Source organism: Nylanderia fulva, unplaced genomic scaffold, assembly GCF_048542155.1.
Source record: "Nylanderia fulva isolate GAGA-0341 unplaced genomic scaffold, ASM4854215v1 Scaffold25, whole genome shotgun sequence".
NCBI classification, from domain to species: domain Eukaryota; kingdom Metazoa; phylum Arthropoda; class Insecta; order Hymenoptera; family Formicidae; genus Nylanderia; species Nylanderia fulva.
Genome location: NW_028190314.1, coordinates 381,988 through 397,062, shown reverse-complemented (window position 1 = coordinate 397,062; position 15,075 = coordinate 381,988). Strand labels below are relative to the sequence as shown.

Below are 15,075 nucleotides of genomic sequence, written 5' to 3'. Positions count from 1 at the left end.
ATCTAAAAATTAGATAATCGTTAGATATTTATTTTTTGACGTTCAATGCGGTATCTCTATCTTGGCGATCAACAAAAAAACATATAATATATATTTCGAGCTTGTTACAAAATAAAATAACTATTTGTAAGAGATAAGAGATGTAAAAAATAAAAGATAAATTTTTCTATTTAAAATAATAGTGCAGGAATTCTCTATCTGCAATTTGTTAAATGAATTCTTAGACATTTTAAATATGAAAAAAAATATATTATATCGATATATTTTCAAGATACTTTGATAAAAAAGATCAGCTGAAGGGAGATTTGGCAACCGTAAAATTTGGAAGTAGGCCACCGGGTAGGTTTATGGCCGAAGTTACAACAAGAATTTACGTATGCATGCGATATACGATGCATGTATAAACGGGATCGTGGTTACTTTTACATTTATATGCATACAAAAAAAGTAGGTACAAAAAAAGCGCATTTTTTTATGTTAAATAAAAGCTGTTAGTTTGCTCTCGATTTCTCAGTCATATATAAAAAATATTACGAATTTATGAAGTATTATGCACCGAATTCTGAAAGATATTTTATCTGCACTACTATCACATCTTCGCAAAGCGCAGAGTCTTTCATTAGCTTTTAAATTTCGAATCCATCTTAATAGCATAAAACAAAAGAATTGAAAAAGATAAAATTATGCGAGTTTTAAGTTATCGAGTTTTTCATTCATACTTTTTCGAGCGGGAAATATATTTGTATAGGTCTCCCTTTTCGGGGAGACCTATACAAAATTTTTTTTGTTAGAATTAAATACCTGTGCACAAGGCACCAAATTTTACTTGGTCAAATTTGGTGCCTTGTGCACAGGTATTTAATTCTAACGAAAAAATTTTAGTTTTGTTGGGATAACGCACTGTCATCCGCGATTTGGTTCTTATTTTGCCTGTCTTACACTTTAAATTTATATTTATATTACAGAGCCTTGTTAAACTCTTAATTTATGCATATTTACATTGTAGGTATTTACTATCGGTTATCAGTTATTACCTATTAATTTAACATAGAGTTGTTTGTGTAATGTGTACTCATCAATATATACATGTATAATATATACCGATATTCGTTCTTTGCATATACACTATTCACAAATCCCAAGTAAAATGTTAACCACGTGGCTGAATCCGCCTGTTCTCCCACGTTCGCATGTTATGAAAAATCTATGCTACGGCCTTGATATTATTCTACATTGACGTTGAAAATTTAGTCAAATATTCCGGCTCGGATCTTTTTAATAACACGCTACCACGTGTTGAAGAAGAACATCGCGCGCCTGTCAATCGAAAACTTCCTCTCTTCGGAGGAAAAATGACGTTGCTCCTATACTCTTTGCATGTTGAAATATCATTTATCAGCCTATCAGATGCTCTTATACGACATACCACATCAGATATATATATATATATCCGATTTTTTTCTTTTATGAGAATATAATTTATAGAATATTTGATAGATGTTGGTTCCATCAGTCGGGAGGATATCAGAATCTTATCAAGTAAATTTTATGCGAATTTTTGAGAGAGATACAACTTTTCAGTGTCCACATAGTTGATCTCAAAAAGGATGATTATTTCAAAATAGATGAGCCGACGTTCGCGGAACGTCAGCTGACTTATTACATTAGTTTCTACGAACGTTATCGGTCACAACCGGTGACAAGGGAGAGAATAACTTATAATTGATAGAATATTCGATATAGACGTTGGTTCCATCAGTCGGAGGGATGAATCTTATGAAGCAAATTTGACGCGATTTTTTTGAGAGAGATACAACTTTCCACATAGTTGATCTTAAAAAGAATGATTATTTGAAAAAAGATAACCCGACGTTCGCGGAACGTCAGCTGGCTCGTTACATTACAGTTTCCACGAACGTTATCGGTCACAACCGATGAAAAGGGAGAGAATAACATTCCCTACGTTAATAGTTAAGGTCCGGGGCAGTTATCGGGAAACGTGGAAACGACGAGGCGGACAGAACCGCCGTCGTTATCGAGTATCAGACGCGGAGGTTGCGGCGGTCGATAGAGGGAAGAATGGAGGGAGGACGCGACGACCGACGACTACGGTGGTGCTGCTGCTGCCTCATCGCTGTGCGAGTCCGGGGGCGAGCCAGGGTAGGTTGAACGCGCGCGCGGGTAGAAAGGTGGGACAGGTGGAGAGAGCAACTCTCTCTCCGCCGCCGGTGACGTTTCAGCTCATGCAGAGGTGAGCCCGAGAGCTCGTGGTATTGACCGGTTGCCTCCCTAGTCGGTTACCTGGCAACTGTTTGTGCCCAACACACCTATGAAACCTTGGAGATCTGACTTTAGCCTACAGACCGACCACCCATCCGACCATTACCCGCCCATCCAGGAGAGCCCTGTTTCCTCCCTCGGCCACCCTCTCTGACCCTTTCTCTCTTTCCTTCTCTCTTTCGTTCGATCGAATCAGATTCCTGGGGTTCGAGGAAGAAGCGCTCGATCATTAGGGCTTCCCCGTAAGTTCTCGCATTCGTACCTCGGCGCCGCGCCGTCCCCATCCCGGGTATATGATGGTCGACGGCGATGGACGTGAAATAGAGGGTGGAGGATGATGATCGGCTGTTGTTACGACCACGAAAACGCGCCCACGAGGGAGAAAAAGGTTCGTGTCGAATTCGATTCCGCGCGGAGAAGTCATCACGATATTATCTCTTTTTCTCTTTATCTCTCTCATCATTTTGCTGGCTAACCTTTTGGTCAGGGATGCGACGGAATCGTAATGTCATCGCGTTTGCAATGTCTCAGGTGTCATGGGTGTATCGATCGCTTCTGGTTCTTTTTTATCTTTTTTTTTCCGTTCTCGCGGTCACGTTCCACGTGAGAAGAATGTGACTTTACTTGCGTCATATTGCAATTGAGTTATCTCCATAAGCTTTATAATTATAAAATGATATACATATGTATAATGTATACATTTCATACAAAACATAAGAGCCTTTAATTTAATTGCTTGAATTTTTCCCTTATAGTTAGTTAATTTTTTTATAATTTCCCTACTAATTATTATAACTCAAAACAGTGCATTATGCCTAGCAAATATATTATATATATATATATATATATTTTTTTTTTTAAAGAGAAATGCTCCTAAAACGTGCAATTTTTATGCACATGGAATATCAACAAATTTTTTTTGAGAAAAAAGTCCTTTTTCTAAAACTTAATAATTGAATCACACTCTTTTATAATTTAAAATAATTCACAATTATTTTGTTACACACTTGCAATCGTACCCTCTTTTCCAAGACCTCGCGCGATCGGTTCCTAGGCTTCAAAAAAAAAAAAAAAAAAAAAAAAAAAAAAAAAAAAAAAAAAAAAAAAAAAAAAAAAAAGAAGTCATATCGCGCGAGAGAAGGAATGCACGCGCGTGGGGAGGAAAACGCGCGCGCGCGCGCTCGCGAACAGTCATTAGATGAATAATAAATTGATGAATCGAGGGTGTGGTTACGCGGCTGTGGAACGAGCGCCAGGGTTGCCCTGGCTACGAAAGCACCTACATCGGATCCTCCGGCCTGAAGTTGGAGCCCTCCGTGGCGCGGTTCGGCCTCGCACGTGCGCTTAGATATACGTGTGTGTGTGTGTATGTGTGAGCGTGTCTGTGTGTGTGTGTTCCGACAGCTATAGGCTAACATTATCCGTTGCCACACACACAGACACACATTCAGTATGGTCCTCCTCCGGCCGGAGTAAAATCAACCGGCCAGCAAGCTAAGCGCCGATCAATAACCGGGGACCTCGGTGGCTCTCTCTGCTCCGTGGAGTGTCTTCCGTGGAATACAAACGGTCCTCGTTACAGTTCGCTAACGCATTCTGGAGAAGAAAATGTGGTTCGGGTATAAACGTAACTTTTCGAGGGACATAATGAAATATTTAAAATAGAATAATGCTTAAAATAGAGAAATTTATAATAAATTTAAAAAATTAATTATAAATAATATATTAGAGAGAATCAGAGAAAAATATATTAATATTTTTTATTTTTACGTATTTAATCACAGAGTATATTTGTCTTTTTAAATTTATAATAAAAGTTTTGGCTCGCATATGAATTAACAAATTGATAAAAGAATAAGGCCAACTATAAAACGAGTTACCTTAATTCAGGATGTCAAATTTTCAGGTATCAAAATTTATTATTACGAATAGAAACACATTAGACAAGTTATTCGTATATAATAATACATTTTGTTTGACATCTTGAATTAAGATAGCTCGTTTTAGTTGGCCTTTTTTATCAATTTATATTTAGCTTCATATCTCTGACATGTACATGTACCACATGTATATATATGGTGTTTATAGAAAATAAATGTTACGAATATATTATTTAAAATAATTATACCGCGTCTATATATATATATACTTATTATATGTGTATATATAAAAAATACGTGTATATATATATACAGGTATACACGATAAAATTATTTCAAATAATAGTGGATGTAAAAAATATCTTCTCTACATCAACTACACTCTATAACATCGATATGCTTTCTTTGAAATAACATCTAATTTAGTCGCTCTAAATATCTATATATAGAGAGTATAAAGCGTATAGAGACGAGAAAGAGAGAGAAAGCTATCGCGTAATGCATCACGCGTTATCGTTCTTCGAATAATCGATAGCGCGCGTCTCAAACAACGTCTGTCGGGCGGAACACGAAGCCATTGTACGTGCAGCTTTCGTGAAAATCGCGGTAACACCGACTGGCGTGCTGAGAAACCCGTGAGTACGATGACGAGGCCCGTAGCCGTAATGGCGCCATTGTTCCCCGGGCCGAGAGAGGAGAGAGATGCGCACGTGAATCGAGGTTACGCGAGGGAGGAGGAAAACGAATTGGCATTTGCGTAATAGGGGAATACGAGAAATATACTGCGACGTTGTGCGCGGATCGTATATACGACGATGATGAATCTCGAGATCTGCGCGACCGCGAGAGGATGATATTTTGTTGCGTAAGTTTGCGCGCGACGACGCGTCCTCTGGATGTAGCGCAAGAAAAATAAAAAAAATAAACCGAGACGTAATTTTTATCACGATATATATGCGGCGAAACAATCTGAGTAATGAGAGAACACTTATGCAAGAACAGCCTCACGAGAGGGATAAATGTCAAACTCATTTGCGGAATTAATTATATTGCGTTTTTTAATCACGTCTTTTTCGTTCAGTAGGGAAATTTTATTTCTATAAACATTGAACGTAAATCATTACGAAATTATATCTCGTTTCTTACGGAATTTTTTATATTTTATATAGATATTGTTAGTCGATGTTTAATTTGACCATTTGATTGGAAAGTAAAAAATTCAGATGAAATTACCGAGAGAGATGTAATAATATAAATTCTTTTTGATATTATAATATACAATTTAATAATTGACTTGCTACGCGATAATATTCACTTATTGTATTTGCTTAAGAATATCGTAAAGGCAAAATAAATTATCTTATATAATTTATATTACAAAATATTAAAAAAAAAATTTTGTCACTAACGATATCACGATCGTAATTGCGTTTATCTCGGGTTTCGGAAGAATAGGAGATAATTCGTCTCGTTTTAACGCGATGAACGCAAGATATATACTTTTGATTTCGTAATGCCGATCATTATCGTTTCTCGGCAGAAATTCATAATCATATTCTACAGAGAATCATTCGACGCGCGAGTTATCGCGCGGCAACAAATTATTATCGGAGAGTTCGAAGGTATAACCAGCTGATTTTCTCGTATCGGTTGCAACCGATGCTGATGATCTCTCGTAGCCAGCAATGCGGAACGGACGCCGACAGTCCTGTGCATTGTTCTGTGTGCCTTCTGTGTAAAACACTAATACTTCTAACCCACGCTCTTGAAAGATACTACACCAGTTCCCACGAGTTACGAACACGCGAATTCAAGGTACCGCTGTATTATGATTACGATATCTTACACAACGTTTATCCGAGCTTCGAGGACCGCCTCGAGATCTTGAGAGAGGAAGAGAGAAAAAAAAAGAGAGAGGGTCTATCGTGAAAAAATCCTCCCGAGTTCTTTATCTTCTAAGATTCGTGATTTTAATTGGGACCGCTCTCATAGCAATATGGTACGTCGCATATAAATCTTGTGTGTTTGCGCTCTCTTCATTGGCATAAATATTCCCCTTTCTAAATTGTAACGTCGTACAGGATAAATGGAACCTTTATTCAACCGTAGCGCGTGAACTTAAATTTGTTCTCAAGTTTATTTCATATCATTGTTAAATTATTCTAATTAACCGTATTTTCACACTTTTTAATTTCTTTTTAACGTATGTATATATATATATAATCGTGCGATAATATCATATATTATAATGTACAATAATATCTCGTTGTAAAATATAATTAGAGTTATTTGTAACAATATAACGAGCAAATTTAATTTAAAAAATACAGCTTAGCTTTCGAAACTTACATAATTACAGACAAAATTTTACGTATTGAAAGAGTAAAAAAGTATATATATATATATATATATATATATATATATATATTTAAATATAACATTGAAAAAACTGACATATATAAATTTAATATTGTTATAATATATTTTTTGCCCACGTATTTTTCCAAAAGTGAAATTATTCGGAATATAAGGTTCACACTGCGCTTTGGTGTGTAGGTCTTGCGTTTCCTTTAAAGAGCGACTCATTAGCGACATTCCACGTCGTTGTCTGACTCATCAGTAATACTTCGGTCCGCACAGTTTTGCATACCGACGGACGCAAAGTCACGTTACGATATCAATTCCACTTTACAATTCCAGATCTGCACCTTCAGATTAAAGATACGAAAAATATGAGATGTCATATCCAAAAATCTCGATTCAATAACAGAGTTAAGATAAATAGAATCATGTTCAATAATATAGTAATGTGTATGTATTTTTTTATCATTATACATTTAACAATCTAATTTATTTATCATATCAATTAGATAAAATCTCTCAATTTAAAAAATAATCTTGCATATTTTTCTCCCGATTGTTCTCGACATATATTCGACATGAGGAGCTAATGACAAGTCTATATCTCGCGCTGTCAGATAGAATTTATACACACAAGCGCGAGATTGTATTCTTCGAACGCGAGAAACAGGAAACCGCTCCTCGATTGATAAAGGAATTAGTTTGCAGGGAGATAGGATCGCTCTTATCTACCTACATGTATTGAATCGGAGACTGAAGAAGAGCTCCGCATCCGTCGAAGGCGTCGTAACGCGACGCGCGGTGAAACGAGATGTTTCACCGGCGTTGCACCGGGATCACAATGCGCGCGTTGTTATGGTTTTTTTTTTTTTTAACCGCGCGATGCACGTTGCTATTCTGCAGCGGGGCCGGATAACAGGATATACGGTGTCCGATGAACAACCCGCGCGCGCGATTCCCCTCTTTCTCTCTCGTTATCGACCACGCGACACGTTTGCGCGCTAATAGATACACGCTCCTTTCGATACTTCAACCCGATACCAGCACCACCGTTCGCATTAAATGGCATGTTCGCGAGCTTTTACAATCCGGCGCGATGAAGCGGATACGCGGTAAACCATTCCATACGTTTCGTGTATGTTAGAGAAAAACGCGATGAAAAATTATATATCTATATTCCTGGTATAATAATGATACAAAAATTTGATTAGTATTTTTGAATAATTTTAGAGATAGAAAGAGGTCTTATTTTTCAGAGCAGAATTTGATTTTTATGAACAAAAGAGCGCAATAAAATGTAATAATAAAAATATAATATTTTTATTTTTTATAATTATTAGAGATAGAGAGACAGAAAAATAACGAGTAATAAGAATAAAAGGGCGAATTATAGTTAATTTTAATTTTTTTTTAAATATTAATAAATTAATTTTTTTGAAGTGAAAAAATTGATTTATGTTCCAACGTTTTAATATAGCAGATATATACATGCACATATAATTATATCTTACGAACTGTAACGAAATCGGTGGTGAGTCAAATATCTTTCACGATGCGCACACAGGACACACCTATCCGCACCCTCCTGCTTCATCTCACGGGGGATAAAAATGACTTTGTACCGTGACAAAGTAACGTGACGCAGTGCACATTCAGTAGCCCGCAACGTGGGTTAGCGCCCGTATTAAGTGGTACCCCGAAGGGATGCTGCCTTGACATTTAGGAGCGTGGCATTTAGCCCCCGGTCTCTCTACCCCCTCGTTAAACATCCCTATGCAATTTCCTATCTGATCACGGGACACCAATATTAGGAGAGAACAACATCTCCCACCCGCGCCTTTCCGGCTGACATGATGCCGTCATCAGAGGCGGCTCTATTAAAAGGCGAACTAAGTGGAAAAAAGAGGCGTCTGAGATCTTACGTATGCAAAAATCCCGGTCGCGTGTGCGACTTTAATTATCACGGCTTGCGAGATATAGTCTCTCTCTCTCTCTCGCGTTTGATTTTATATCTATGTTCTTGTTTTTTAAGTATAGAACCTTTATAACCAAAAATTTCCTTAAATCGAAAAGTATGATTCATTAAAAAAGATTAATTTTGATAAAAATTATACATTCACAAGAGACTCGAACACGCACAAGAGCTCAGTGTTTTTATTGATCTACGAATATTTAACGTTGCATTGTAAATCTAGATACTTTGACCTCGGGTCCTAACAAGTCTAGAGCCATTTCTGAGACTCGTCTTTCATCCCCTTGTATGTTCTTCTCATACTCTGTTTTAATAGTTCACGCTCTGAATGAAATCTATTTTTGTATCGAAACATATTTTTTACGGACTTGTACACGCGATGATAAAGGGAGGTTCTCTCTCTCAAATGAGATATACATATGGATATGCATATCAAATGTGATAACATGCAGTTACCATCAATATATTAATTTTCATCGGATTATTATTTAACTATCACTATTTTCAAAAGAGACAAATCACTTTTCATACATATATATAAAATAATTTACTTTATTATTATTATTACATATATTTTTTAAATATTTATTACAAAATTTTTAGCAGGTTATTTTCATAAATAACCTATATATACAATATATATTTATTGGCGGAACTGTTTTATTATAAATATAAATAAAAAATTACAGTTATATATTATAGATTATGTATAAATGTATATATAAAACTACTTCTAAGAAAATATGTCACAAATATAATATTAATATTTAAAAAATTCAAATTTAATACGAATTATTTAGCATGAAATCACGTAAAAGTGGAACGGTGAAGCATAAAACGAAATATGAAATTGCGATAAATACGGTTTATGATTACCACAATTTTTGATTACGTCATTTACGACTGATCCTTTCGATCTCTCGGAGTCAGCTGCCTTTTTGAGTAGCCACCTTCGATGACGATAATAAATATCCATTAATGTAGCCGACGCGGGTAGGGGGATAGTTATCGCATCGCGAGCTACAGAGGCAGATGACTCGAAGAAGGTCCAGCTGCCTTCGATCACTAGCTTATTGTCGGAACCATCCGCTCTCGACGAAGATGCGAACGAACGGGAATAAAAAACGTGTAAAAAAATAGCTGACTCGTATAACTCGTAAAACGTTAAAAATTTCTGCGTGGAATGAAACACGTGATAACGTGTGATTACGTGTAATTAATAATTACAGCTAATAAGAAATAAATTGGTACGTTAAATTTGCTAGAATAATTGGAATGTTTTTCTTTTCACGATACATAATTTATATCTCTTATACATATACAATATATTAGAGAATAAATATAAAGATTATGTTTTATAGAAAATATAGAAAGAAATTATAGAGAATAAATTAAAATGTAATATAATATTTTTTTTTATATGAGAGGCAGATCTAATTTTAAGATTTTACATTTCATATTCGAATTTTATAAGCTGTAAATTACATATTTATGAAAAATAAATAAATTAGAGCTTAAATAAAAAAAAATGCACGAAAAATGTGCAAATATATTTAATAAAAATAAAACAGAGAAGATATAAAACAGAGAATAATGACAATTCTCGGGATGACGCTTTGTCTTCATGATAGTTTACTTCACTTTATATATTATCGACCGCAGCAGGTGATATCTCTCTGTGAATACTGACTCGAGTATACACATACATCGATATGAGACTGAAAACACGTATATTTCGGAGAAGAAAACGGATGAAGGACGCGCGCTGTTGATACTTATCTCCTCTTTCATTAACTCTTTTGCTACTGAAGACGGCTGTAAGCAGTTTACACATTGTATCCTCGCGTATTAAGAGCGTCAACAGGTGATTACAATATTTCTAAAAATAGCTACGAGTACAACTTGTGAGAAAAAATAGATAGCGCATATGTTATCTTTATCAATAAATTAATCTTTTTTAAACTCAATTTTCTTAACACATATAATAAGTTTCTTAAAAAAATATGTATGATATTTTATTATATATATTTATATATATTTCGGAGCTTCTCTTTTTTCAATATCACTCTTTTAATATATAGGTGTCAATTCGATTTACATTAATTTTGTCAAGTTATTGAAAAATATAATTTTATCAGCTATTATAATTTACGAACACATCAATATCGATATAAAATATGATCGCAATGCGTTCTCATTCTTCGTGATACATTCCCCGCAAGGTTTATCGAGATTTAACGGTAAAAAAATACCTGGTATCAGCTTGGCGACATATTTGAAAGATCATCGTTTCAAATGACAAAAAGGAAAAAAGATACAGACGTAGTCTGATCCGGCTGCGCATTGTTATCTCGGATAGCAGGTGCCGCCTTACATACTCCAGGATGAACAGCACGCGTCGTAACAAGAACACTCTTAACTCTTTACACACGCGCAAACGCATTCCGCATCTGCAAGATGGTACGCGGTTGCAGATGCGCGGACGACGACTATCTCGAGCGCAAACGATAATGCTGTTGACCCGATCACGATTATATTCAGCATTTACGCAAACAGAGCATATTTATTCGCACATTTTCTTATTTATGCTCGAATTTATTTATTGTTTAGAAATATGTAATTTGCAACTTTACAAGATTCGAGGAATTTGAATCTATTTAGAATAGAATTTTGATACAGAAACATTTTTGAGCTAGCTCCACAAGAGAGAAAATAATTTTGGAAAAAAGATTATGCGGCTTTTACTATTTTATTTATTTATTTTTAAACAATGCTTTCACGTCATACAAATATATTTATTCGCACATTTTTTATTTAGGCTCTAATTTATTTATTTTTCATAAATATGCAATTTACAGCTTAAGATTCGAATATGAAATTTAGACTCTTAAAATTAGATCCGCCTTTCATGTAAAAAAATTACGCACCTTTACTAAATTTTTTTTAAACAATGCTTTTGTCATGCAAACAAGACATACTCTTTCTGCAGTTCATTTATACTCTAATTTCTTAATTTTCATAAATGTGTAATTTACAACTTACAAAATATGAAATCTTAGAATACAGATCTACCTCTCACATCGAAAAGTTTATGAGTTGGCTTCGCAAGAGAGAAAATAAGAAATAATTTTTTTGCATAATTACGCGCTTGTACTAATTCCTTTTTTTTTTTTTTTTTTCAAACGATGCCTTCGTCACGCGTCTGATGGATCGATTGACGCAGGCAATTAGTCGCTCGCGATCGATGTCGCGTCGCATCGCGCGTACGTCAAATGTATATAATATAATGTATATACATACATATATGACTGTGGCGGCGCGGCGGCGGTCGTTTCACCGTCTCCGATTCCCGGAGATAAAAGGGTCGAGATCAACGGCCCAGACAGACGGAGGATCTCGCGGTATTCACATCTTGAAAGCTGCCGGCACGCGCCTGCAGCAAGGTGTGCCTCTCACTTTATTCATCCACCTCCGGTCTTCGGGCGCAGGAGCAGCTGTTGCCGAGGCCGGAGCGCATGGCGCGTGCCACCAGGTACCTATATAATAAACCGGGAGATAATGTCAGGGTGCGTGGCACTACGCCACCGAGAGAGGACCCTTCGCGGAGTTGAAGTCGATCGGGGCTAGCGAAAGGGAGAAGAGCGCGAAGGCAAGAGAGAGAGAGAGAGAGAGAGAGAGAGCGGGAACTTTTTAGCTTTTATATATACGCGATCGAAGGGAGAACGCCGACTTTGTGACGTGGCACATAGGTGGGTGCGAAAACTTGATCGCCTTGGATCGGACAACGTGAATTCGCTTGTCCGTTCTCTCTAGGCCCAGGTGTCGCGGCAGACTTTTCGCTCCTTCATTAGCCTATGCCCTTACTTGACTTCTAATTTTAACGCGTTCGTTGACATTATAGATCCCTCTATCGATATATATGTTCCGACAAATTTTAAATGGAAGGAAAGCAATGTCCCTCGGCGATTTTTTTATTTGCGAAAGATACCGAGACCTTTCAACTGTGTTAAAAATGAGCGAGAGTTAATGATGGCACGGTTAGTTTATAAAATATGCAACAAAAATAATGTTAAGATTTCAAATGTTATATGTAATGGGTATTGATTTTCTTCCGTCATAAATGATACGCTAACATAATTGAACACGCAGAAATCATTTCTTCACATCCCCTAAAATTAATTATCTAATGCCATTGTAACATCTGTCATATATCACTCTTACGAGTTACTTTATTTATCTTCATTCAAATTCTGCTTCTCTCTTTCTCTTTCTTATAGAGACAATTGAAAATAAATCACTTTTATTGTATCACTCAATATATAAAAAGCTCTAAAAAAAAGTTGAGATTAAATATTAAAAAATATAATTTGAAGATTCTATAATGTCTATTTAAAAAAACGAAGCTTTAAATCATATTTGTTACGCATATCCCGTAAGTCGATTTAAACATCCTATATCTAACATAAAATTTGGCGTGCCTCTTCGATATTATTTTCATCGTCTCGATATCGAAGGTATTATTTTGTATTACATATGGGACATCTCATATTATACGCGCGAGTACCAGCAACAACACCGTTTAGTATAACTGTAATAAGTTACTTTTTTTTACAAATGACTAACCGCGCTTACCACATACCGATGTTCGTTCTATCCTGCAATAATCATCCTCGGATCCATGAAAATCCCCATTTTTTCTATGCCAATTGGTTGGAATAGATGGAATTTGCGTCGACTCTGCGTAAAAAAAACGGCACAATTTTGATCCGGTGTCTGAAGCAAAATTAACTATCTTAATTATCCGAGAGAGAATAATCGTTTAATGATCTAAAATTTTTTCAATAATTAACTTTAATCTCCTTTTTGGACTAGACAGCAGAATATTTGCAGGCTGGATTATATAAATATAATCTTGAAAATCTGAGAAATCAAGTTCCTTTTTTTAATCGCAGATCTTAATTATCGGACGATAACGATAATGAATTTATTCTTCAATTCTTGACCTCTTGAACAAGAATCGAAGGATTGATTGGTCACGAAACTTCCGTTACTGTCGCGAAGTAGGTCTGGCGTGACAACGGTCTGTCTTTTTCCAAGTCGACCTGCCACACAAACCAAGATATCGGCCCGCGACCGTCGCTGCAGCTTTACATCTGGCGAATTTGCAAAATGATCACGCGTATCCGCATCAGCCGCTGACATCTCTCCGTGAGTTTTAAGACAGGAGCTGCGCGATTCGCGTCTCGCGCGCGCGATAAGCCGAGAAGGTTATCGGAGCGAACGATATGACTCGTCTTGATATATATATATATATATATATATATATATGATTGTATTATCTCGATGAGATTTTCACGCCAGACGTCATTTTTTACGCGGAGCAGGAGAGCAATTTTTTTGGAAATAAATTGCGAAAAATAAGCGCACGTGCAGAAATTTTTCGAACAAAATAAGAGCGTATTTATGAAATTGTGAATTTTATTATATTAATAAATTCTACAATAATATTAATATATTGTTCTCAAGTTGACAAGTCGTTTTACATTTTTTTTCAACATTGATGTATATTTTTTAAATAAAAATTGTGAAAAAAAAAATTAAGATTCGAGGGTGTTGGAGACGTAAGAGATAATGCAGCGTTCAAGTAATTTTACTTGACGATTGATTGATCGATTTTTTTAACTTTAATTAAACGAAAAAATAAAATTGGCGTATCGAAGAAACGCGGCAAAAGAGAATCGGCTTTTAAATCCCGTTAACCATTTAATTTCGGACGTTTTGTTCGCGCGCCAGCATGGAGGCACCCGAACGCGTGCGATGACCGCTCATGCGGGTGCTGACGTTTACATTATGCACTTTGAGGCCCAGCCCGCGGTGTTAATGAATACGCACGCGCTGTTCCGATACATCTCGGTGTCCCTTTGACTGAAAAAAAAAAATTAAAAAAAAAAATAAAAAACTGGAGTGCATTGCATACAAAATTGCAATTATTCCCTCCTCCCCTCCATGGGCGTCCGCAGGATTTTTTTCAGGGGAAGGAATGATTAAAATCTTTTTTCCTTTCTTAATTTTTTTAAATTTAATTATTTTTATTTTCCTTTTTTATATTAAATATTATTAAATAGGCAAGTGAATTCCAGCATTTTTTCCAAAGGAGTGCAAATGGTTAATTTTTTTAAGCTTGCCCCCTCTTGCTCACCTCTGCGGACCCGTCCATACTTCCCTCCTTTTTCTCTTTTTGAAAAAATGTACAATAAAAAATAGTCAAAAAGCAGACAAATGTTGAATATAACATTCAAGCTACAAATCGGCAGACGCATCCGGAATCTTCGATTATCGTACATAATGCAGATTGATTTAACAATTGATTGAATAAATTTTTATTTTAACTTCCGAACCTTTTCATTGCCGACAAAAATATCTCAAGCATTTCATGATTTAACATTGAACCGATTTATCATATAGATATATGCAAATTATATATTTGGAAAAAATAATACTAAAAAAAAGTCAGGGAAAAATATAATTTCTGGTCTCGGAAAAATCTAAAAAAAATGAGAGAATTTTGTTCACCGAGTCTGC

The 15,075-nt window shown here is 35.8% G+C and overlaps 1 protein-coding gene and 1 long non-coding RNA gene across 4 annotated transcripts in view; one reads left to right on the top strand and one right to left on the bottom strand.

Moving 5' to 3' along the window:
• Positions 1–15,075, top strand: part of LOC114944622 (uncharacterized) — a 109,284-nt gene that overhangs the window by 16,619 nt on the left and 77,590 nt on the right. The window lies entirely within an intron of this gene.
• LOC114944837 (uncharacterized) lies at positions 3,630–13,633 on the bottom strand. Of its 3 annotated transcripts, XR_014924829.1 has the most exons (4): positions 13,344–13,633; positions 13,126–13,266; positions 11,794–12,029; positions 3,630–3,876 (listed from the first exon to the last, which is right to left on the bottom strand). It is a non-coding gene; the product is annotated as an uncharacterized LOC114944837 (long non-coding RNA). The 3 variants fall into 3 exon arrangements; XR_003822277.2 differs by lacking the exon at positions 3,630–3,876 and having other exon boundaries at positions 9,188–12,029; XR_003822278.2 differs by lacking the exon at positions 3,630–3,876 and having other exon boundaries at positions 9,188–12,029; positions 13,126–13,230.